This window comes from Lepidochelys olivacea, assembly GCF_965140295.1.
Source record: "Lepidochelys olivacea isolate rLepOli2 genome assembly, chromosome: 2".
Taxonomy (NCBI): Eukaryota; Metazoa; Chordata; order Testudines; family Cheloniidae; genus Lepidochelys; species Lepidochelys olivacea.
The window spans coordinates 106,475,364-106,491,875 of record NC_140412.1 but is presented as its reverse complement, the minus strand read 5'-3'; the positions used below and the strand labels follow the sequence as shown (position 1 = coordinate 106,491,875).

At 45.5% G+C, this 16,512-nt stretch overlaps 1 protein-coding gene across 1 annotated transcript in view; it reads right to left on the bottom strand.

The window, feature by feature from the left end:
- RIPOR2 (RHO family interacting cell polarization regulator 2) overlaps window positions 1-15,646 on the bottom strand; it is a 176,970-nt gene extending 161,324 nt beyond the window's left edge. The window contains exon 1 of the mRNA XM_084619307.1: window positions 15,584-15,646. The gene's annotated coding sequence lies outside the window, so the exon portion shown is untranslated. The remainder of the gene's footprint in view (window positions 1-15,583) is intronic.
- Between the last annotated feature and the right edge of the window lie 866 nt (window positions 15,647-16,512).

Genomic DNA, 16,512 nt, shown 5'->3' with positions numbered 1-16,512 from the left:
AATTGATAGGTTACATAGCATAGTTAGTAGTTCTGCAATTTTATATTTTAGTTCTTTCAGAACTCTTGGGTGAATACCATCTGCTCCTGGTGACTTAGTACTGTTTATCTATTTGTTCCAAAACCTCCTCTAATGACACCTATCTGTGACATTTCCTCAGATTTGTCATCTAAAAAGAATGGCTCAGGTTTGGGAATCTCCCTCACATCCTCAGCCATGAAGACCGATGCAAAGAATTCATTTAGTTTCTCCACAATGGTCTTACTGTCCTTGAGTGCTCCTTTAGCATCTTGATTGTCCAGTGATCCCACCAATTGTTTAGCAGACTTCCTGCTTCTGATGTACTTTAAAAAAATTGCTGTTAATTTTTGAGTCTTTGGCTAGCTGTTCTTCATATTCTTTTTTGACCTTCCTAATTATATTTTTATACTTCACTTGCCAGAGTTTATTCTCCTTTCTATTTTCCTCAATAGGATTTAACTTCCACTTTTTGAAGGATGCCTTTTTGCCTCTCACTGGTTCTTTTACTTCATTGTTTAGCCAGAGTGGCACTTTTTTGGTTCTTTTACTGTGTGTTTTTTAATTTGGGGTATACATTTAAGTTGAGCCTCTATTATGGTCTTTAAAAAGTTTCCATGCAGCTTGCAGGGATTTCCCTCTTGGCACTGTACCTTTTTTTTTTTTTTTTTCCTGTTTTAACTAACTTCCCCATTTTTGTGTAATTCCCCTTTTGGAAATTAAATGCTACCATGTTGGGCTGCTGTGGTGTTTTTCCCTCCCCTCCCCCTCCTCCTCCTCCCCCCTCTCCCCCCCACAGGGAAGTTAAGTCTAATTAGAATGGTCACTATTACCAAGCGATTCAGCTATGTTCACCTTTTGGACCAGATCCTGTGCTCCACTTAGGACTAAATCAAGAATTGCCTTTCCCTTTGTGGGTTCCAGGATTAGATGCTCCAAGAAGCAATCATTTAAGGTGTCAAGAAACTTTATCTCTGCATCCCATCCTGAGAAGACACGTACCCAGTCAATATGGGGATAGTTGAAATCCCCCATTATTATTGAGTTTTTTTTATTTTTATAGCTTCTCTAATCTCTCTGAGCATTTCACAGTCACTATCACCATCCAGATCAGGTGGCTGGTAGTATATCCCTACAGCTATATTCTTATTATTCAAGCATGGGATTACTATACATAGAAATTCTATGGTACAGTTTGGTTCATTTAAGATTTTTACTTCATTTGATTTTACGCTTTCTTTCACATAAAGTGTCACTCCCCCACCAGCACAACCTGTTCTATGTTTCTGATATATTTTGTACTCTGTAACGATGCTGGTTCTGGTGGGACCCAAATGAGAGTGCCAATTCAGGACAAATTGCTTAAAGCAGGGCAGTTACAGCCCAAGGCTGGGGTTTCTATGCACACCAAGGCAAACCAAATCAGCCAAACAGAGAAGACTTTGGTTTTACCCCACTGGCTAACCACAAGTCACACAAGTCCCTTAGACACACCAGTTTCCCAGTATCACCACCAATGCCACTTGTTATGGGGACAGATGGTTATGAAAACCAATACCCCAGTAAAAGAAAAAAGGTTCTCTCAATCCCAAAGGACCAAGCCCCAGACCCAGGTCAATATACAAATCAGATCTTACCCACAAATTACGCTATTGCCAATCCTTTAGGATCTAAAATCTAAAGGTTTATTCATAAAAGGAAAAAGATATCGATGAGAGCTAGAATTGGTTAAATGGAATCCATTACATACAGTAATGGCAAAGTTCTTGGTTCAGGCTTGTAGCAGTAATAGAATAAACTGCAGATTCAAATCAAGTCCCTGGAGTACATCCACAGCTGGGATGGGTCATCATTCCTTTGTTTAGAGCTTCCGTTTGTAGCAAAGTCTCTCCAGATGTATGAAGCAGGATTGAAGACAAGATGGAAGAGCTGTAGCTTCTCTTTCTTTGTCCCAAAGACAAGCTGTCCAGCACATGGCATGGAAAAACCTCAGAGTTCTGTCCATAGGGATGTCTTAGAATCCTAGAATATCAGAGTTGGAAGGGACCTCAGGAGGTTATCTAGTCCAACCCCCTCCGCAAAGCAGGACCAATCCCCAACTAAATCATCCCAGCCATGGCTATGTCAAGCCTGACCTTAAAAATATCTAAGGAAGAAGATTCCACCACCTCCCTAGGTAACACATTCCTGTGCTTCACCACCCTCCTAGTGAAAAAGTTTTTCCTAATATCCAACCTAAACCTCCCACACTGCAACTTGAGACCATTACTCCTTGTTATGTCATCTGCTACCACTGAGAACAGGCTAGATCCATCCTCTTTGGAACCCCCTTTCAGGTAGTTGAAAGCAGCTATCAAATCCACCCTCATTCTTCTCTTCCACAGACTAAACAATCCCAGTTTCCTCAGCCTCTCCTCATAAGTCATGTGTTCCAGCCCCTAATCATTTTTGTTGCCCTCCACTGGACTCTTTCCAATTTTTCCACATCCTTCTTGTAGTGTGGTGCCCAAAACTGGACACAGTACTCCAGATGAGGCCTCACCAGTGTCGAATAGAGGGGAACGATCACATCCCTCGATCTGCTGGCAATGCCCCTACATATACATCCCAAAATGCCATTGGCCTTCTTGGCAACAAGGGCACGCTGTTGACTCATATCCAGCTGCTCATCCACTGTAACCCCTAGGTCCTTTTCTGCCGAACTGCTGCCGAGCCATTCGGTCCCTAGTCTGTAGCGGTGCATGGGATTCTTCCGTCCTAAGTGCAGGACTCTGCACTTGTCCTTGTTAAAGCTCATCATATTTCTTTTGGCCCAATCCTCTAATTTGTCTAGGTTCCTCTGTATCCTATCCCTACCCTCCAGCATATCTACCTCTCCTCCCAGTTTACTGTCATTTGCAAACTTGCTGAGGGTGCAATCCACACCATCCTCCAGATCATTAATGAAGATATTGAACAAAACCGGCCCGAGGACCAATCCTTGGGGCACTCCACTCCACAATCATAACCAGCAAGCCATAACCTTGTCTTAGACACCTTATTTGACCCCCCTTTATACAAGATTTGGTGCCACTACAGGCCCTTGGTTGCAACAATGATCTATATGGTCCCAGTTCATGTCAGTAACGTCACACCCTGGTATTACTGTCCCCCATTGATTATCCTCATTCCACCAAGTTTCTGTGATGCCTTCTCTATCAATATCCTCATTTAATACAAGGCACTCTAGTTCACCCATCTTATTATTTAGACTTCTAGCATTTGTATATAAGTACTTCTTTAAAAATTGTTACTTTTCAGCTGTCTGCCATTACGTGATGTAAATGAATGGGATTGTTTTTCATCAGCTCCTACCCGTATTTTATCTTCCATCCTCTCCTCCTTACTAGGACATAGAGAATCTCCATTAATAGTTGAACTCCTTTAACCCCACATCATACGGCTTGTTTTCCCCTGGATCATTTTGAGGTCTTCCTTTGAACTCTTTCCAGTATCTCCCCTCCTTCCTTGAAGTGTGGACACCAGAACTGAAGACAGTATTTTAGTAGCCGTCTTACCAATGCTGTGTACAGGGCACTTCCCTGTTTGATATTCTCCTTTTTATACATCCATGCAACACATTATCCCTTTTTTTGCCACAGCACTGCACTGAGAGCTCACAGGCAATTATCTACAATGACCTCTAAATCCTTTGAGTCTTGAAAAGCAGTGACAGGGTCTCCCATCCTGCAGATATAACATGTGGTCTTTGTTCTCAGATGTGTTACCTCACCTCTGGCTGTATTAAAATGCATTTTGTTGGATTATGACTATTTAAATAGGTGATTCAGATCACTCCATAACAGTATTTATTATCCCTACCAATCCGTGTGTCATCTGCAAACTTTACCAGCCAAGATTCTACCTTGGACCAAGAACCCATCCCTGTGGGACCCTGCTCATTGATAACTACATTTGAAGATTATTTGTAAACCAGTTTTTAGCTCTTCTAACATGTGCCCTTTTAATTCCATATAATGCAAGTTTTTTAGTCTGAATACACTTCTATGGTCTGAAAAGTAATGTTTGTAGGCACGGTTATTATTTGGGTTCAATTTGAATCATGTAGGTTTTTCATTTTAAATAACTAGGTCTAGTTTAACTGAAATTTTATTTTAAAATGTACATCTATACAGTGAGTTTTATTCTTAGGGTATGTGTATACTACCCCCCGGATCAGCGGGCAGCGATCGATCCAGTGGGGGTCGATGTATCGCGTCTAGCCTAGATGTGATAAATTGACCCCCCCAAGCACCCTCCTGTTGACTCCTGTATTCCACCGGAGCGAGAGGTGCAGGCGGAGTCGACGGGGGAGTGTCAGCAGTTGACTCACCTCAGTGAAGACACCGTGGTGAGTAGATCTAAGTACGTCGACTTCAGCTACATTATTCACTTAGTTGAAGTTGCGTAACTTAGATCGATGCTCCCTGCTCCCCCAAATTTAGACCAGGCCTCAGACAAATTTCATTTGGTATAAGGTATAACAGTTACTAATTGCTCAAGCTGTTTTGAAACTTGATGACAAGCGTATATTTTATTTTTATTCTACATTGACTTGGCAACTTATGGAACATATTTGTCAATTTTTTCAATAATTGTTTTATTGAGTTAACATCTTGAAATTATCAGTACAGTTAAAAATTACAGCTAAATTTATTCATTCTCTGTTTATAAATACTAATTGGCACCTACTGAATGCATATAGAGTTGACTGCTGCTTTGAAGTAAATGGTGTCAAATCTAAAGTAAAGAGATTCAATTTCATAAACATCAAAGCATCTTGTGAGTGGAGCTCTGGAGAATGACTGATGTGGAAATGAGGAAGTGTTTGTTTCTCACATCAAAAACTGAGCAATGAAAATGTATTTTTCTGCTGTTAATTGTGTCATGGAAAGACTTTTATACTTTATTGGGAGGCTAGTCTCCCCTCTGTGTTATGTGTAACTTCCATTAATGTTAAAGAGAGTAATGCACGTGCATCTCTTAGGAAAAAAAGCTACATTCCATCACTGGGTACAGGGCCTACGAGAAACACTTATAGTCTGACCTCTCCCTAGGACCAGTGTCAGGCTCCTTTCGGAGCTACTGGGACTCAGCTCTGGTGAGCCTTACTTCCTATACTAGTTCGGGAAGGTGACTTCTGAATATAATTTTAGAATCCTGTGATTTAAAGTAAAAGCTCTAAATGACAAGTTAAGACCACATGCTCTCCAGTTCCATCAAGTGGGCTTAATACTAATTGCATAATGTTGTAACCTGCAAAAAAATTAAAGATAGGATTGGTCATAAAAGTGGAAGAATGCATTCCACACTAGATATGCATTCTATTGTTTGGGTGCAGGTCTCCTTGAGGGAGGCTAGATTAGTTTTGTTCCTTCTGGGGCTGTTAAAATGTATGTTCAGTCATTATTTTAATGGCTTTCTTCTCAAGAGTTTTTCAAACACAATCTGTTTAGAGTTCACTTCCTCTCTGACGCTGCACTATTGCTTTACAGCTTCTTAGTCTTATTTCATGTCTTTAAAACTCTAGTATAACAAATTTTGGCTGGTTTTCTTAATTTGTGTTATGCGATGTTGTTGTAGCCATGTTGGTCCCGAGACAAGGTCGGTCTTTTCAATGTTCCACTAATCCTTTTGCTCTCAAAGGAGTGACACATTGAAGAACTAAGCTTAAATGCACAGACAAGAAATGAAAAGGAACACCACAAATTAAAGAGACAAGGTAGGTGACATACTATATTTCATTGGACCAACTTCTGTTGGTGAGAAAGACAAGCTTTCAAGCTGACACAGAGCTCTTCTTCAGGTCTTGGAAACATATTCAGAGTTTCACAACTAAATATAAGGTGAAACAGATTGTTTAGCATAAGTAGTCGGCACATATTTCAAGGGACCACTCAAGGAGAAGAGGCCCATTAATACCCTTCCAGTCATAGGGGGGAAAGGCAGCTGGGAGAGGTGTTGTTAGTGGGTTATAGATTGTTGCAGTAAGCCATAAATCCAGTGTGTTTATTCAGTCCATGATTTTTAGTGTCTAGCAAAGTTATGAATTTGAGCTCCCAGGCTCATCTTTTGAAGGTATTGTGCAGATTTTCTTTGTGAATGAGAACTGAGAGGTCAGATATTGTGACAGTTTTGTGAAAAGTTCACCCACAGGTGATAGTGTTTGTGTTTTATCATTTTCCTGTGTAAGTTCATGCATGAGAGTAGTGATTGTCTGGTTTCACCCACATAGTCGCTGAGGCATTTAGTGCACTGGATGAGATACTCCACGTGTTGTGATAGGCATGCGTAGGACCCATGGATCTTGTAAGTGTAAGATGTGTTATGGGTGAGGGGGCAGTGTTGGTCATTGTAGCAGTGGAAATATGTCTATAGGTTTTACATCTGTTGTTCTGGCAGGGTCTGGTGTCACTTTGAGTTGGTGTGTCCTGGTCTATGAGGAGCTTGCTTCCAATGATGAGCTTGGACAGTTGTCTGAAGGCCAGAAGGGAAGGTTCAGGAAATATTTCTTTCAGGATAGGGTCCCCACCCAGTATGGGTTGTAGTTGTTTTATGATATCGGGTATTGGTTCCAGTGTGCGGTGGTAGGTGGCAACTAGGGGTGTGCAGTCAGAGTGGGTTTTGTGCCCTTGACATTTTTGAAAATTTATTAATTTAAATAAATTCTGAATAGACCCCTTGAAGTTAGAACACTGTGCCTACACAATATCAGAACTTCATGAAGCTGTCTATGTATGTTATATTTTCCAAACAACATTCCCTTTATTTAACAGAAAAAAGACAGACCTTGTATCTAATATTTCATAAAGGCTACCTATATATTTAAAAGCCTACCACATTACCACTAACAATTAGGGGGAAGACTATAGTAGTGGATAGTGGCAAATACAATCTATTTTGAACCTTTACTGCACACTTAGGACACATCTACACTAAGAACTTTGGTTAATGCAAGTTACGTCAGCATAAAGCCGCTGCAGTTAGTACAGTGTTTGTGCACGTGCAACCTTGTATCAGCAGCGGAGTGCTTGTATCAATGCAGTGTCCCAGGCGCAGGTATCCCAGTGTGCAACCCACCACTGTCCAGAGCGCCGGTTTTTGCGAAGTTTAGACAATGCATGGTGCGGCCAAAACAAGTCGTGCAAGAGACTGACTGGGAGCAAGGGGTCACTTTCCCAGCAAGTAACAGTCTGTCCCATAATGTCTTCTATATCCCATAATTTTTGCACCTTTTTTAAAAAAAAAATCCCACAAACCAGGGTGACCCTCCTCACTATTCCCCATCTCTGACAGAAACAGAGCCTGCACAGCTCTATACTGCTCTGCTGAGGAGCCAGTCTGATTTCTGGCAACAATGAAATGCAGCCTGGTCTAATGGACTAAGTGCAGGGCTCAGACTAGAGCCCGGTGTATTCCAATCCCAGCTCTGATATTGACTGCTTCTATGGCCTTAGATAAGTCACATAACATTTCTGCTTTAATTTCCCTCATCTGCGAGATAGAGATAATAATACTTATCTACTTCAGTGAGGGATGGCAAGTTAATTTTGTAAAATGATATAATTTACCAGAATACCCTCAAACCCTCCAAAGGCTGAGGACATAGGATTCTCTCAATCCCTGTCCATTGCAAAACTGTTATAAAATGTTGGCATCTGTATCAACCAGCAAACGGATGTGATTTCCCATTCTGCATTAGGGAGAGTAATGGGAGACAAATACTCCCTCTGTGTAGGGTGACCAGATGTACCATTTTTATAGGGACCGTCCCATTTTTTGGGACTTTCTTATATAGGCGCCTATTACCCCCCCACCCCGTCCCATTTTTTTCCACAGTTGCTATCTGGTCACCCTACTTCTGTGCTGCGCCTCACCCTTTATATGTAAACCATTTCCCCGGCCCCCTGCAGTTACCTGATTCTGGTGATCAGGATTCAATCACATTTTGGGGAGGAGCGGCAAAAAATGTTTTGCAGGCTTGTCCAAAGAATACTAAGTCTAGCTTCATCAGACTGGTTGCTGCTAGCAGGATTTTAACTCAGTTTCCCAGATAGAAAAAAAAAAAAATAATTCTGTTTGTATCAAACACTAGTGCAATAAAATAATGTTTACTTTGATTTTGCTAAGGCAAGCAGAACCATGTACATTTGCTTGTGTTAATAGGCAAAAATTAAACAGAAGCCTTTGATATTTTAAAGTTGTCACAGAGAATCCATCCCATCTACTATATTGGATTCCCTTAGTCTGATCCGCAAAGCTACAATTACAATGCAAAAGCTTGCCTAGAGTTTGAAAATGCTTTTATGCAAGGAAGCATTTTTATAACAGAAAGCTTAAACTGTGCCTCTAGGAAGTTCTCCTCAGAGAACCCCATACAAAATGGTGATCACAATAATTGGGCCTTGATAGGACACTGCAAAATCCTCAGTCTGTCTTCCTGGATGACAACATTTGTAAAGAGAGGCCACTGTGGAAGGCTGGGATTCTAGTGACATCAGAAACCAAATAGTGATAGTTTCCTTGCTGGGCACCAGGTATGTGTTGTTTATAAAAATAATATTTATAAACAGAACAGGTACAATGTGTCTAGCAATAGTGTAAGTTTTGCCACAGCGCCTCAACCTTGATCACTAAGAGCTGCATCTAGGCATGAAGGGAGTAATTCAGTCTTAGGGCCAGATCCTTGGGCTTGGCCTCTCGGTAGTGGACACTCAAGCCACAGGCAGGAACCCCTTTTGGTTACTATTGTCTCAGTCTGGATTCAAACTAGTAACCTAATAATAAAAGATTCCAGAGTCTAGAACCTCTCTCCTAAATCACCCACACAAGCCTCCCATTCTTTCTTCTCTTAAAATTTTTATTTCCATTTGAACCCCCCCCCCGCCCTTCTGTGCTACAATGTTTCCCAAAGCTGGAGCCAAAATAAAATGCCTGCCCTGCGGTCACATATGTACAAAGGGAGCACTTTCCCAACCAAAGAAACCTCTTTAAATTATGCAGAGCATCTCCCCTTCTCAGATTTCCCATTCTTTCAGTTTGTATAAACTGGTGTAATAGAGCCAAATGCATCTAACCACTCACTCAAGAGACAACTGAATTAGGGCAAGTGGATAATTATTAAACCAGAATGCGGAGCGTAAATGGGGCAGCCTGTGTTAAGATGTTCCCAAATAATTCCCAAACTATTTGTCAATTCTTTAGTTGTAAATAATGGGGAATTTAATTTGGAAAAGGTTAATATAATCCTAAATAAAGGTGAAACAGGATTGTTTGTTTTTTTCTTCTGACTAGAAAATAGGAATTGACCATAATGCCATGGAGTGCATAAATATTTGCAGTACACAAGTACTTGCACAACAGCAAATATACAACAGGTGACTGATCAGAACCAATGATTAACTCAGTAAATAAAGAGTGTAGGAATGTAGAACACGTCTGCTGAAATTAGTGTTTCTGAAATCTAGAAATAATACTTTGAATTTGAAGGGTTCTTAGTTTAAACTCCGAATTGGCTCCTGTGACAACATACTGTTCAAGAGGATAACTGTGAGTTTGGTATTCATGGGGCAGGACCGATCCTGGTATCGCTCACATTTCAGGATAATTATAATAAACTAGGATATTGAAAGGACAGTGATTTCTGGGCACCATACTTGGCACATAGCATGCTTGTTTTTACTGTAGTGTATTTTAACCTTTTGTAGTGTGTCCCACTAGACATTTTCAGTTAAGTTCTCTTTTGCCATACTTGGCCCATAACCTTAAGATGAACAGAGATAGTTTGTCATCCCTTCTTCATTCCCTTGTATGTCTCTGTCTGTCAACAAGTGGTCAGACACTTACTAAAGAAGTCCCCGCTCTGCTTACTCAATATAGGCATTAATGCTGCAGAGACCCAATAGAGCCCAAAGGCCACTGTTCCCTCTTGTGAGCCAGCTAAAAGGGAGTCTTCGAAGCTGGGGCTAAACTAGTATGACCTGTCACCTTGGCTAAGCCCTGGTCTACACTAGGACTTTAGGTCGAATTTAGCAGCGTTAAATCGATTTAAACCTGCACCTGTCCACACAATGAAGCCCTTTATTTCGACTTAAAGGGCTCTTAAAATCGATTTCCTTACTCCACCCCTGACAAGTGGATTAGCGCTTAAATCGACATTGCCGGCTCGAATTTGGGGTACTGTGGACACAATTCGATGGTATTGGCCTCCGGGAGCTATCCCAGAGTGCTCCATTCTGACCGCTCTGGACAGCACTCTCAACTCAGATGCACTGGCCAGGTAGACAGGAAAAGAACCGCGAACTTTTGAATCTCATTTCCTGTTTGGCCAGCGTGGCAAGCTGCAGGTGACCATGCAGAGCTCATCAGCACAGGTGACCATGATGGAGTCCCAGAATCACAAAAGAGCTCCAGCATGGACCGAACGGGAGGTACGGGATCTGATCGCTGTATGGGGAGAGGAATCTGTGCTATCAGAACTCCGTTCCAGTTTTCGAAATGCCAAAACCTTTGTGAAAATCTCCCAGGGCATGAAGGACAGAGGCCATAACAGGGACCCGAAGCAGTGCCGCATGAAACTGAAGGAGCTGAGGCAAGCCTACCAGAAAACCAGAGAGGCGAACAGCTGCTCTGGGTCAGAGCCCCAAACATGCCGCTTCTATGATGAGCTGCATGCCATTTTAGGGGGTTCAGCCACCACTACCCCAGCTGTGTTGTTTGACTCCTTCAATGGAGATGGAGGCAATACGGAAGTAGGTTTTGGGGACGAAGATGATGAGGAGGAGGTTGTAGATAGCTCACAGCAAGCAAGCAGAGAAACCGGTTTTCCCCGACAGCCAGGAACTGTTTCTCACCCTAGACCTGGAGCCAGTACCCCCCGAACCCACCCAAGGCTGCCTCCTGGACCCAGCAGGCGGAGAAGGGACCTCTGGTGAGTGTACCTTTTAAAATGCTATACATGGTTTAAAAGCAAGCATGTGAAAGGATTACTTTGCCCTGGCATTTGCGGTTCTCCTAGATGTAGTCCTAAAGCCTTTGCAAAAGGTTTCTGGGGAGGGCAGCCTTATTTCGTCCTTCATGGTAGGACACTTTACCACTCCAGGCCAGTAACACGTACTCGGGAATCACTGTAGAACAAAGCATTGCAGTGTATGTTTGCTGGCATTCAACCAAAATCCGTTCTTTATCTCTCTGTGTTATCCTCAGGAGAGTGAGATATAATTCATGGTCACCTGGTTGAAATAGAGTGCTTTTCTTCAGGGGACACTCAGAGGAGCCCATTCCTGCTGGGCTGTTTGCCTGTGGCTAAACAGAAATGTTCCCCGCTGTTAGCCACAGGGAGGGGGGAAGGTTGAGGGGGTAGTCACGCGGTGGGAGGAGGCAAAATGCAACCTTGTAACGAAAGCACATGTGCTATGTATGTAATGTTAACAGCAAGGTTTAACCCTGAAAGAGTGTAGCGACTGTTTTATAAAATGTGTCTTTTTAAATACCGCTGTCCCTTTTTTTTTTCTCCACCAGCTGCATGTGTTTCAATGATCACAGGATCTTCTCCTTCCCAGAGGCTAGTGAAGCTTAGAAAGAAAAAAAAAAAACGCACTCGCGATGAAATGTTCTCCGAGCTCATGCTGTCCTCCCACACTGACAGAGCACAGACAAATGCGTGGAGGCAAATAATGTCAGAGTGCAGGAAAGCACAAAATGACCGGGAGGAGAGGTGGCGGGCTGAAGAGAGGGCTGAAGCTCAAATGTGGCGGCAGCGTGATGAGAGGAGGCAGGATTCAATGCTGAGGCTGCTGCAGGACCAAACCAGTATGCTCCAGTGTATGGTTGAGCTGCAGCAAAGGCAGCTGGAGCACAGACTGCCACTGCTGCCCCTCTGTAACCAACCGCCCTCCTCCCCAAGTTCCATAGCCTCCACACCCAGACGCCCAAGAACATGGTGGGGGGGCCTCCGGCCAACCAGCCACTCCACCACAGAGGATTGCCCCAAAAAAAGAAGGCTGTCATTCAATAAATTTTAAAGTTGTCAACTTTTAAAGTGCTGTGCTTAAAGTGCTGTGTGGCATTTTCCTTCCCTCCTCCACCACCCCTCCTGGGCTACCTTGGTAGTCATCCCCCTATTTGTGTGATGAATGAATAAAGAATGCATGAATGTGAAGCAGCAATGACTTTATTGCCTCTGCAAGCAATGATTAAAGGGAGGAGGGGAGGGTGGTTAGCTTACAGGGAAGTAGAGTGAACCAAGGGGCGGGGGGTTTCCATCAAGAAGAAACAAACAGAACTTTCACACCGTAGCCTGGCCAGTCATGAAACTGGTTTTCAAAGCTTCTCTGATGCGTACCGCGCCCTCCTGTGCTCTTCTAACCGCCCTGGTGTCTGGCTGCGCGTAACCAGCAGCTAGGCGATTTGCCTCAACCTCCCACCCCGCCATAAACGTCTCCCCCTTACTCTCACAGATCTTGTGGAGCACACAGCAAGCAGTAATAACAGTGGGAATATTGGTTTCGCTGAGGTCTAAGCGAGTCAGTAAACTGCGCCAGCGCGCCTTTAAATGTCCAAATGCACATTCTACCACCATTCTGCACTTGCTCAGCCTGTAGTTGAACAGCTCCTGACTACTGTCCAGGCTGCCTGTGTACGGCTTCATGAACCATGGCATTAAGGGGTAGGCTGGGTCCCCAAGGATACATATAGGCATTTCAACATCCCCAACAGTTATTTTCTGGTCTGGGAATAAAGTCCCTTCCTGCAGCTTTTCAAACAGACCAGAGTTCCTGAAGATGCGAGCATCATGCACCTTTCCCGGCCATCCCACGTTGATGTTGGTGAAACGTCCCTTGTGATCCACCAGAGCTTGCAGCACTATCGAAAAGTACCCCTTGCGGTTTATGTACTCGGCGGCTTGGTGCTCCGGTGCCAAGATAGGGATATGGGTTCCGTCTATAGCCCCACCACAGTTAGGGAATCCCGTTGCAGCAAAGCCATCCACTATGACTTGCACATTTCCCAGGGTCACTACCCTTGATATCAGCAGATCTTTGATTGCGTGGGCTACTTGCATCACAGCAGCCCCCACAGTAGATTTGCCCACTCCAAATTGATTCCCAACTGACCGGTAGCTGTCTGGCGTTGCAAGCTTCCACAGGGCTATCGCCACTCGCTTCTCAACTGTGAGGGCTGCTCTCATCTTGGTATTCATGCGCTTCAGGGCAGGGGAAAGCAAGTCACAAAGTTCCATGAACGTGCCCCTACGCATGCGAAAGTTTCGCAGCCACTGGGAATCGTCCCAAACCTGCAACACTATGCGGTCCCACCAGTCTGTGCTTGTTTCCCGAGCCCAGAATCGGCGTTCCACAGCATGAACCTGCCCCATTAGCACCATGATGCATGCATTGTCAGGGCCCATGCTTTCAGAGAAATCTGTGTCCATGTCCTGATCACTCACGGGAACGCGCTGACGTCACCTCCTCGCCCGGTATCGCGTTGCCATGTTCTGGTGCTGCATATACTGCTGGATAATGCGTGTGGTGGTTAATGTGCTCCTAATTGCCAAAGTGAGCTGAGCGGCCTCCATGCTTGCCTTGGTATGGCGTCCGCACAGAAAAAAGGCGCGGAACGATTGTCTGCCGTTGCTCTGATGGAGGGAGGGGCGACTGACGACACGGCTTACAGGGTTGGCTTCAGGGAGCTAAAATCAACAAAGGGTGTGCCTGTACATCAAGGAGTATTTCAGGCAGGACTGCACGGAGGGTTCCAATAAGAAATGGTGCACCTAAGTTATCGTTCTTATTGGAACAAGGAGGTTAGCCTGGCCTCTGATTGATACATGGCTAGATTTACCTCGCTGCACCTTCTCTGTGAGTGACTGCAGTGTGATCTAGACAGGGGAGGAGGCAAATGAGTACAAAACAAATCTGGTCTATTTCTTGTTCTGACCCACTCCATCTATCTTTTACATCTTTGGCTGGCAGCAGACGGTGCAGAAGGACTGCATGCCATCCACATCTCATGGCTGCTCGGCAGAAGATGGTACAGTACGACTGCTAGCCATCTTCATCTCTTGCCTGCCTGGCATAAGATGGTACAATACAACTGCTAGAAATCCTCATCTCTTGCCTGCCTGGCAGAAGATGGTACAGTACGACTGCTAGCAGTCCGTATCGCCTGCCCGCTCACCATAAGACGGTTCAATAGGACTGCAGGACTAAAGAGAATGACCTGGTCAAGTCACTCCAAATTTAGTCCCTGCGCCCATGTCTGCCCAGGCGCTCCCAGCCGACGTGGCCAGGAGCACCTCGGACACGACGAGGACGACTACCAGTCGTATTGCACCGTCTGCTGCCAGAAGGCAATGGGTTGCTGCTACTGTGCAGCAAAGCCGTACCGCGTCTGCCAGCACCCAGGAGACATAGGGTGACGGTTACCTGAGCGGGCTCCATGCTTGCCGTGGTATGGCGTCTGCACAGGTAACTCAGGAAAAAAGGCGCGAAATGATTGTCTGCCCTTGCTTTCACGGGGGGCCTGACGATATGTACCCAGAACCACCCGCGACAATGTTTTAGCCCCATCAGGCATTGGGATCTCAACCCAGAATTCCAATGGGCAGCGGAGACTGCGGGAACTGTGGGATAGCTATCCACAGTGCAACGCTCCGGAAGTCGACTCTAGCCTCGGTACTGTGGAAGCGCTCCGCCGAGTTAATGCAGTTAATGCACTTAGAGCATTTTCTGTGGGGACACACACACTCGAATATATAAAACCGATTTCTAAAAAACCAACTTCTATAAATGCGACCTAATTTCGTAGTGTAGACATACCCTAAGACAGTCTCCGATTTTGACTATATTAAAGCAGCTGCCACTTCAGCACAGGATATTCATCATGGCAGGGAAGTGATCTACCTCCACCAAGGCCCCCGTGAAATAATGAATGATTAACACAACCCCCCGGTACAGTATTTTCCAGTAAAGCCCATGTCAGCTCAGTGCTAGGTTTGAGTTCCACCAACCAAAGCAGGGGGCAGGCAGTTCTCCACACTGTGCCTGCAGTCTGTTAGGTTCCCAAACCAGCCCCCTGGGTTCAGTACAGCTGAGCCCATCCTGAGGGGTGTATTCAATTCTTCTGGATTCCCCCCCACCCCCCAATTTCTTTCCCCCGTTGTGCAATAAAATGATCCGCGTTTCTGACCACCCCCACCAGTGCTGACCTGATTCCAGGGTCCCCCCCAAAGCGAGCTGTTGGGCTGGGGGGAGTGTCCGAACTGCCCTGTGCCGCCGTCGGGGCTGGGCCCAGCGTAGCTGTAGCCTGTAGGGTTAGAAATGGTGCATGCCCCGGCCCCGCTAGGAGGCAGTGCGGCCGCCCCTCACCTGCCCCACGCCCCAGGTGAGGGGGGGCACGCAGACTGGCCAGCCCAGAGCCGGGAAGTTTTAGGGCTGCCCCGGTGCTCAGCGTCACGCCGGCGGGGCGACAGGAGGAAAGGGGGCTGGAGGGGGCGAGCCTCCCCCCCCCCCAAAGTAGCACTTACTCCAGACCTGCCGGCGCCGAGCCCGCTGCCTCCACAGCCTGGTCCTCACCCAGTGCAGGCGCGGCGGCAGCTCCATGGCCAGCTGCGCGGGGCGCTCCCGGGGGCGGCCCGGTAAATCCCCGCGCGGAGCCCCCGCGCCTGGGAGCCACCTGCCTGCCCGGCTCGCAGCCCAGCGGAGCGCTCCGCTCCCGCCGCCGCCGGCCCCGGCCCCATGTTTTATGCATGAAGCTGTTGGGCGCGTAATTTCATCCCAGGCAGGCGGCGGGGGCGGGGGCGCCTGCCAGCTTGGCTCCTGCCTCCACTTCCAGCTGTACTGCAGCAGCGCCCCGGGCCTGGGTCAGGGCACCGCTGTGCTAGGGCGATACCAACACAGAACACGGGCCCTGCCCTGGAGAGTTTACAGTCCAAGTACCTAACACTGTACCTAAAACCTGGGTCTCTAACTATATATTTTAGCAGCATCCCGGGGCACAGGCAACCTGATTTATTGGGGGGAGGAGGTTAAAGTTAAACAATAATACCGTTGAATATTGCTTGAATCAGAAGTTCTTTGAACCATGACTTAAAATTGTCCTCCTTTATTAAAATGAGCTCCAAACTCGATGGTTCCTTTGTTAATGCAATCCCTTAATTTTCAAGGGCATAAACCTCCCCAATAGTCTATGCCTATGAATATGTTTACTTGGGTGTGTTTGTTACCAGCAAATATCCCTCTATAACAGGGGAAAGCAGGTAATCATGCACACAGCATATTCCTTCATCAGCTGAGGGAGAGGAAGAGACTTAAAAAAAAAAATCAATAATGAGTCTCCCTGAAAATGTATGAGGCAGCTTACACTCCAGGTGCCTCAACTGTGAAGTTGTTCTGGATCTAACGTTCTGTTGCTTGAACATTTACAATTAGACAGTAGAATTCTGAGCTGTGCTAA